Source organism: Brassica oleracea, chromosome C6, assembly GCF_000695525.1.
Source record: "Brassica oleracea var. oleracea cultivar TO1000 chromosome C6, BOL, whole genome shotgun sequence".
NCBI lineage: Eukaryota > Viridiplantae > Streptophyta > Magnoliopsida > Brassicales > Brassicaceae > Brassica > Brassica oleracea.
In genome coordinates this window covers 17,874,687-17,883,174 of record NC_027753.1, presented here as the reverse complement: position 1 = coordinate 17,883,174, position 8,488 = coordinate 17,874,687, and the positions used below count along the sequence as shown (strand labels likewise).

The 8,488-nt window shown below is 29.1% G+C and overlaps 1 long non-coding RNA gene across 9 annotated transcripts; it reads right to left on the bottom strand.

Annotated features, from left to right (window-relative positions):
- Positions 1-5,894: 5,894 nt before the first annotated feature.
- Positions 5,895-8,076, bottom strand: LOC106296789. 9 transcript variants are annotated; one of them, XR_001261292.1, is made up of 6 exons: positions 7,867-8,075; positions 7,454-7,766; positions 7,238-7,382; positions 6,621-6,733; positions 6,279-6,465; positions 5,895-6,190 (listed from the first exon to the last, which is right to left on the bottom strand). It is a non-coding gene; the product is annotated as an uncharacterized LOC106296789 (long non-coding RNA). The 9 variants fall into 9 exon arrangements; XR_001261290.1 differs by having other exon boundaries at positions 6,579-6,733; positions 7,238-7,766; positions 7,867-8,076; XR_001261296.1 differs by having other exon boundaries at positions 5,895-6,187; positions 6,267-6,465; positions 7,238-7,766; positions 7,867-8,076.
- Between the last annotated feature and the right edge of the window lie 412 nt (positions 8,077-8,488).

Below are 8,488 nucleotides of genomic sequence, written 5' to 3'. Positions count from 1 at the left end.
GCAAGGACATCTTAACATACCTGTTTTTGCTTCCGGTTGTCGGTGAACTAACCCCATGAATTCGGTTATACCTCGTTGGTATTCTTCCGTAAGCAATCTTGTGTTCGGATCCAAATGAGGTCGATCGATCCAAGAACGAAAATAATTTGAAGAAGACATGTTTTTTATGAATCAAATTCGTGTGTAAATAGAGTAAGAGGGAGGATGAAGATATGGAGTGAATGAAGAGGAAGATGAGTGCTTGTATTTATAGTTGAAATCCTGCCGACAGACCGAGGAAATTCCGACGCCAACGGCTAGTTCGTCGGAATTTCCTCGGAATTTTTAAAATCCCCCAACGGCTCTCCAACGGCTATAATATATCCTCGGAATTCATCGGTTTTTTCCGAGGAATACATTTTTCCTCGGTATTTCATAAGAATATTCCGACGGATTGATATTTCCTCGGAATTCCGTCGGTATATTCCGAGGAAATTCCGAGGAAACCAAATTTTGGGTTTCCTCGGGATATCCTCGGAAATTCCTCGGAAAATTCCGAGGATTTCATTTTCCGTCGGAATGTCCGTCAGAATACCGATGTTTTCTTGTATTGAGTTACCTTAAGAATGCGTGTGATCAGTGGCGGAACTATGCCTACTTTGGGTGGGGCAGTTGCCCCCTATAGTAATTAAAAATTTGATGTAATTGTGTACCATTTTTTATACCGCCCCTGTTGATATTCAAAATTATACACCGATATTAAAGTTTTGCCCCGGGTAAAAGTAATTTCTAGATCCGCTAGTGCGTGTGATCACTGCCGGTTTTTTTTACTTCGTCTCTTCTGACCTTTGTTTTGTTGATGTATACTTGAGTCGGCGAAAGGAACATATGCCTGAATGGTAGAAAACAGCTGTGCATACTTTAGCTGCAAATTCAGAGTATCTCAATTATGTTCAGGTAATATATATATATATATATATATATATATATATATATATATATCTTCTTTGTCATTGATAACACAGAAGAAGTACGAATCCCATGCTTGGTACGTGACTACGTGATGTCAGAGTATTAAGGAGAAGGGATATGTGCATATGATGTCTTTGTTTTCTGGTTTGCTCCTTTCAGTTTCCTTTTTAGTCTGCGGTTCAGCAAAATTGCGAGAAGAGCTAAAAAGGTCTAAGTATATTCGCTGCCATCAACTTGCCTGTAAGTCTGTAACTCAAGTCCACCACAGTCTTCTTGAAAAGGTAACCAACAAGATTCTTAGCTAATATCCTTAAAAATGCCTTTCTTTCTCACATCGGTGATAATTTATACACAAACCATTGGAAATTAAAGGTTGAAAGTTCATATGTGAGCCCACATCATTTTTCTTCTATCTTGCGTATTGGAACTCTTGGTTATATGTATGGGGTTCGTTCTTATCAGATGTTTTCTTCTTATCAGTTGGCCGCATAAAAACCGAAGAATGAGATCTTTTTTCGAGGGAAAGAAGACCAGCATAGCGAAAAACTTGAAACGGGCGAGTAGCAGCTGTAGCCAGATACGGTCAGCATTTAAACAGAGAGGTACCTGTAGATCTCACCGAGCTCATCTTCAACGACAAGATGGCTGCTCTTACAAGTTACAACCCATGCACCATAGTCTGCAAGAACGAGTGGGCCATTTTTCATTTAAACTTACTATTCCCGTTAGTGTTTATCTATAAGATTCTCTAATACACACTCTCTCGAGTCAGAGTGTGTAGATCTTGAACTTGGATGACAAGAATTTTTAAGAATTAATATTTTTGAAAAACTTTAAATCCAGTTTCAATGTTTATTAGATTCTGACCCGCGCTTAAAAGTACGGAAATATTTTTTAACAAAATTTTATTGAGGAAATAAAATGTTTTAACATTTTTATTCTAGTATATTTGAATATATATATAATTATATTATTTTTTATTTATATTTTCTTATATTATTTATATTTATGTATTTTAGTATTGTTAATTATTTTAATCCTTTTGTTATAAATTTTTAATTAAAATATCTGCAATTTATTTGATTAACTGTGTGATATATATATATATATATATATTTAAAAAAAAAATAATTATAAAACAAATTTGATGTCAATTTATTGACTATAACAAGGTTTAAGTTTAAATGAATGTAATTTATGTTTATGAAATAAATAATATCTATTACTTTAACTGATTTCATATTAAATTAAGTTATTTGAGTGCTTTAGTCAATTATATAGTTTTATAAAAAAAATTAAAAAAGATTAATAAAAAGCTACTAAAAGGTGAGACTTAATGTTTTAATTTTTATAGTGTTACACAAAAAGTAATTATTATATTGTTTGGAAACATATATAGTAATATAATGTTGTTTCCATAATTACTTTAATATAGATACAAGGTTTTTTTATTAATTATTAATAATATTTTAACCCCTATTCATTATTTGAGAAGTGATTTATACACATGTCATCACAACAATAATTCTCACAAAAAAATAACATGATACTAAAAAAGGATGACATGGTTTTAAAAAATAGTGAAATGATATTGGACTAATTGTGGCATGTAAAATTTCTTTATGAAGATTTATATTTTTTGGCAAGAACTTTTAAATATGGTAATGAGTGATAACTCATATATTATCACTAATGTAATTTTCCATATAGATATTTGTTTTTGATCAAATATATTAATAATTCTCTCTCACTTTCTTTCGTTATAAGCAAAGCCACGATGTAATATATATATATATATATATATATATATATATATATATATTTCATTAATAAAAATAAGCTAAATAAGATTACAAATATATTATTTTTACATAAACTTATATATCATATTTTTATTTTTATAGTTAAAGTTTAAAATTTTATTTAAATTTATATGTACATCAAGTTAATTAACAAACTGATTTCCCACTTTAACATATTTTAACTAAAACAAACAAAATGTCAAATTATTAGAATATATATATATATATATATATTAAAAATTAGCTGATAAGATATATATTTAATATAAATAATCATAAAATGTAATATAATATAATTAAAAATATTTTTATAAAATGTAATTTTAACTTTATTATAAGATAAAACTGAAATAGTTAAACTAAATCATAAGAAATAAGACTACCAAAAATACATTTATGATTTTTCGTAAATCGCTGAAGTTAAAGTAAAAAAATAATAATGTTCAAATTTAATTTAAAATTTTATTTTGAAATAAAAATATTATATTTAAAATTATTATTTCATGTTAGATCCAACACAATGTTCTTGTTTTAATAATATAGATATACACTATGGTTCTGTTTTTTTTTTTTATTAAGTTGTGCTTTTCATGTTTATCTCTATTTTCATCAGTACTATTAAAACATAAACACTTTTTATCTACTTACAAATAGTTTAGGTTGAACCATAACATTTATTTAACTTCTTATTTTTTCTCCTACAACTAACTTAGTTATTCTTAAATATATACCATATCTAACCTATTATTTTAATATTTTCAAAATAAGATATCTAAAATGATATTCTTAAGTATTTTTTTAAGATTTTATCTTAATAATATCTTTTAGTACCTTTTTAATTTAAAATTTATATATACATTTCTTTTTAATATTTACTTTTAAATAATAAAATTCATAATTAATATTAAACATAGTTATAAATGAATATTAATTCATTTTTATAGAACAAGAAATAACATTCCTATAATATTTATATTCATAATTAAATTAATACACCTATTAATAAATATAAAGTAATTTAGTTCATTTATTAACTATTTTATAAATTATAACATATCCTCATAAATTTTACAACATACTTTAACTTATTTAAACAAAATACTAAAGTAAGATATATAAACTAATAAATAATTTCATACTTTAATATACATATTTAAATTAGAATATTAAAACAATTCAATATATTCACCAAGTAAGAGAGAATTTGAATGGCATATAGTTAATTTATATAATGATAAAATAATTTTTGACCAATATTAAAATTAAAAAATAAATTTATACTATAATTTAAAGCTTTAAAAAATAAGTAAAATTAATACATTTGGATTATGTAAATGAATTATATTTTTCATATATTATATTCATATAAATTTTAATTTAATTATTTTATAAAATTATATATGTATAAAATTTATAATTTTCAGTATATAAATATTTGAATAAAAATTGATCCCGTATTTTTTAAGTAAATTTTTCACTAAATTTAAGTAGCTAATCAATTATATTGTATTTATTGTATATGAATACTCATTCGTATATGGACAACTATACTTTAATTTAAATGCAAGAAACAATCAAAACCTTCACCAAATACATAGTAATATAATTCTTCTAGATCAAGTATTACAATTATACACACATATATATATATATATAATAAAATAAATATTAAAGTTAGCTACTATTAATATTTAATGATACGATGGAATATGTTATTATTGATATTTTATGAATATAGTTTTACGGGTTATTCCAACAAACATGTAAAATATTTATCAAATTTTAAACTAACTGAAAAAAACATAAAGCATATTTTAAGTTAGGTTTGGGCGTCAGGTATCCTGATTTGAACTTTTGTTTCTAATTTATATCGCATCCAATGTCTCATTCTGGTAAATTTGTAAGTACGGATCGGGTTCAGATATAACATATTGGTTTTAGTTCTAATTTATATCACATCCTAAAAACTATATAGTAACTTTATATCGTTCGGATTCAGATATATTTGAATATATCTGAAGTTAAATTCAAAATTTAAATGCAAAACAAAAGAAATAAATACTTATTTATATAGAATTGGATATTTAAGGTATTATTTTAGATATCCTTGAAAATAAATATAATATTTAATATTTGAAATACATATTTATATTTCAAATATTATATTTGTGATTAATTTGGAGTTTCATATTTTTGGGTTACACGTTCAGATTCTGCTAATAACACTTCAAGTTTGGATATAATTTGTACCATCCTACAAGACCCACTTTTGTATTTCCTATTTTGGATTGTGTACGAATCAGTTTTTGTTTGGATTCGGTTGGACTTTGGATTATAGATTTTATGTCCACGCATACTTTAAATAAAAAATATGATTATATAAAGTTTGCAGCCAAAAATTACTCTGCGCTTCAAAGCGCCAATCAAAGGTTTAGTTACTTTACGAAAGTAAAACTTGCTTCAGTGAGATACTAAACAACTAAACGTTTAAAAATGTATCCATAAAGCAACAAATAAAACGCTGAAAGATGTATCTAAATAACTATAACTAAACAAAGCAAGCATCCATATGATTCCTACTAGCAATCATAAAATTCTCGCGAGCTCACAGTGCACAAAAACGTCGTCCAAAACTGGCCTTGTCCGAGCTTCCTTCCAAGGAATAGAACTCTTTAAAGTTTTTTTTTTTTGGTCTAAGAACTCTTTAAAGTTTCAGTCTTCCTCTGAAACATTGACTCGGTCCTAAACGATTAATTAAGAAATAGACAAGCTTTTCAATGTTCTATAAGAAACAAATACTTAAATTTAACTTTTTATCTTGTTTAAACCTCAAACCCTTCACTTTATTCACTACATAAAATATGGGTATTAATAACGGCCGTAAAACGCTTTGAGTTCTATATAATAGCGCTTCTTTAGCCGCTCTAACAACACCCAATATAATAGGTCCGACACTTTTAATAACAGTTTTTTTGTATGCTATTTTTAACTATACAACGATAGCGCTAGTTTGTATATAATTGTTAATATTTATAATAACGTGATACAAATGTTATTAAAAATCATTAATTTAATTTTAATGATGTAATATTTTTGTTAAATATTTTCATTATTAAAAACTAAAAAAATATGAAAAATAAAAATTAAATTAAATTTTATATATTGAAATTGTTTACATATTTATGAATGTGTTATTAAACTAAACCAAATTTTTAACTAAACCTAAAATTCATCTCCTATCTTCTAGTGCTCTTATCTTTTAGTGCCGCCACCACTACCACCGCTAGCTTCCTCTGCCATCTCCACAACATAGCTTCTTCAGATCTGACGCCTCTCCGCCCCATCCATCACAGCAACCTCGTCCCATCCACCTCGCCGCCTTTCCACCTCTGTCGTCAAGCTTATTGCACAGACTCATAAAGGGAAAATGTTACCTGCTGCAAATTTATGGAAACTCTGAGAATGTCAAAAACTTTAAATCCCAAATAACCCATCAGAATGAAAAGTACATACAAAGCCCTTAACCATTTTTACTTGCAGAAACACACGCAAAGAAGAGTGATCAGATGCTAAACGCAAGTCTTTCAATTTATCCAGCAAAGAACCAAAAAGAGCAAGTAGCAGCAGTCATGCGAGCAAGTGTGATCAGTATCACAATGATTGCGACAAATTTCAAGAATATTAGCTCCTTTATCAACCTGACCAAAACAGTCTGAGACACAAACAAACAGCAACAAAAATATATTATTATTATTGACAGAGAATGATATATCACTGTATCAAGCAAAAACACATCTTCATCACAAACAGTATCAAGAAAATCACCAGCCACGATACTCCATAAACCAGTGATCGAAGCAAATATACCAATATTAAGAGCTGTGTTTAAAAAGGCGCATGGCGCTCCATGGCGATGAAGTATGTGCCTTGCGTCTTGCGCCACGGCGCATCGAGGCGCTCGCCTTGAAGACCACTTGAAACTGTGATTAAAAAAAAGACACTAAATTACTATGATGATGAACATGCAAATAAAGCATTCAATAACGTAAAGAACATGCAAACACAAACTATACCCTAAAGAGCAATAAAATACATGTTAAAAATGAATTTCAATATATATTAGATTTGTTTCAGTTACAAACAAAGATTATACATCAACTTGATCACAGGAGTCCTCAAGCTACAATATACTAGAAAGCGTCAATTACGTAAGCGTCAATCACTTACTGTATAAAAGAAAAGAAGCACCAAAATTACAGAGATAAACAATCGCAGTGCATTCTAGACTGTAACCAAGAAACCCAAGTAGTCATAATAATAAGAAGAAGAACCTATGAGACTAGAGAAGAGTAGATAATACTCTAACCTTAATGTGAGATCTATGTTTTGTGAGAATTTGAAGAGGGAGCTAAGGTTTTGATGAGTATTTTTGACGTTTTGTTATAAGATTGGTGAATTAGTTAAAGCAGGGTTTGGTTTCGTACCTGGTTTAGCGTCGGTTAACATAGGGTCTCCAAGGCGCGCCTTTGCATCGCTTTTGAAGGCACCGCCTTATGGCCAAAGCGCACTAGGCGAGCGCCTTAGGGACCATACCCTCGCCTGGGATGTGCATGGCGATGGAGCTATCGCCTAGGCTCAAGGCGAGCGCCTTTTTAAACACAGATTAAGAGCTATATAGACTGGAAGTTTTGTCTACATACCAGAAAGTTTAGTCTTCTCTGTAGTCGTGAGATGATAAACAAGTACGTATTGATAGATAATCGTGAGCTGTTCCGATCAGTCTAATCATCAACAATCTTCTGCCACTCGAAACCTGAAGGATTGAAGAGGAAGGGCAAGAACACAACGTACGAGGCAGATTGATTCTTTCAAATCAGAACCTTGGTCTCTTACGAGCATGTAGCGAACAAACACATAAAAATTACAGAATGATAGAAAACAAATCAGACAAGTTAAAACAATACGTTGCAAACGTTGGGAGATAGTTTTGGCATACTCATTCCTCTTGGACTTCTGCAGCACACATAATTAAATAAACGAACTTTAACTTCAAATCAAACCATATAATAACAACAAAAAAAAACACAGAGAGAATGAGAGACAGAGAAGTGACCAATGGTGGTTATGACGAGCGTGGCGGTGGTGGTGGCGACTCCGGTGAAGACGGATCTGAGAAGCGATGGTGGTGGTGACGAGCGATGGGGGACGGGAGAGATGGCGATGGTGGTGACGAGCGGCCGTCGCTTCTTCTCCTTTCTCTACGAACTCCATCTCCTTCTGGTTCGTAGATCTCAGAAAAAAAATAAAAAAATAAAAAAAATAAAAAAAACAATTAATCTCAAGCGTTGATTAAATATCATCCGAGGGTGCGGATAGTAATCCATGTCATAAACAACTTCTACCAATAGGAAAAAAAAATAATGATAGATACGAGAGTGATTTTAGACATTTGATTCAGATTAATCAATGGTTCAAAAAACATAATACAAATTGTCTTTCTATTTATTTATAGCTATTATAAAAATTATCTAAGATTTAAATACTTTGATATCATAATGTAATATTTGAAAGCTAAATTTTGTATTTGAAATTTTAATTTATTTATAGACTTATTATTTATTTAAAATTAAGATTTAATATTTTATGATATATATTAAAATGACATATGTGGTTTAGGGGTTAGGGTTATGATTTAGGATTAAGTATTTGATTTGAGTTTTAGAATATACTTGGAA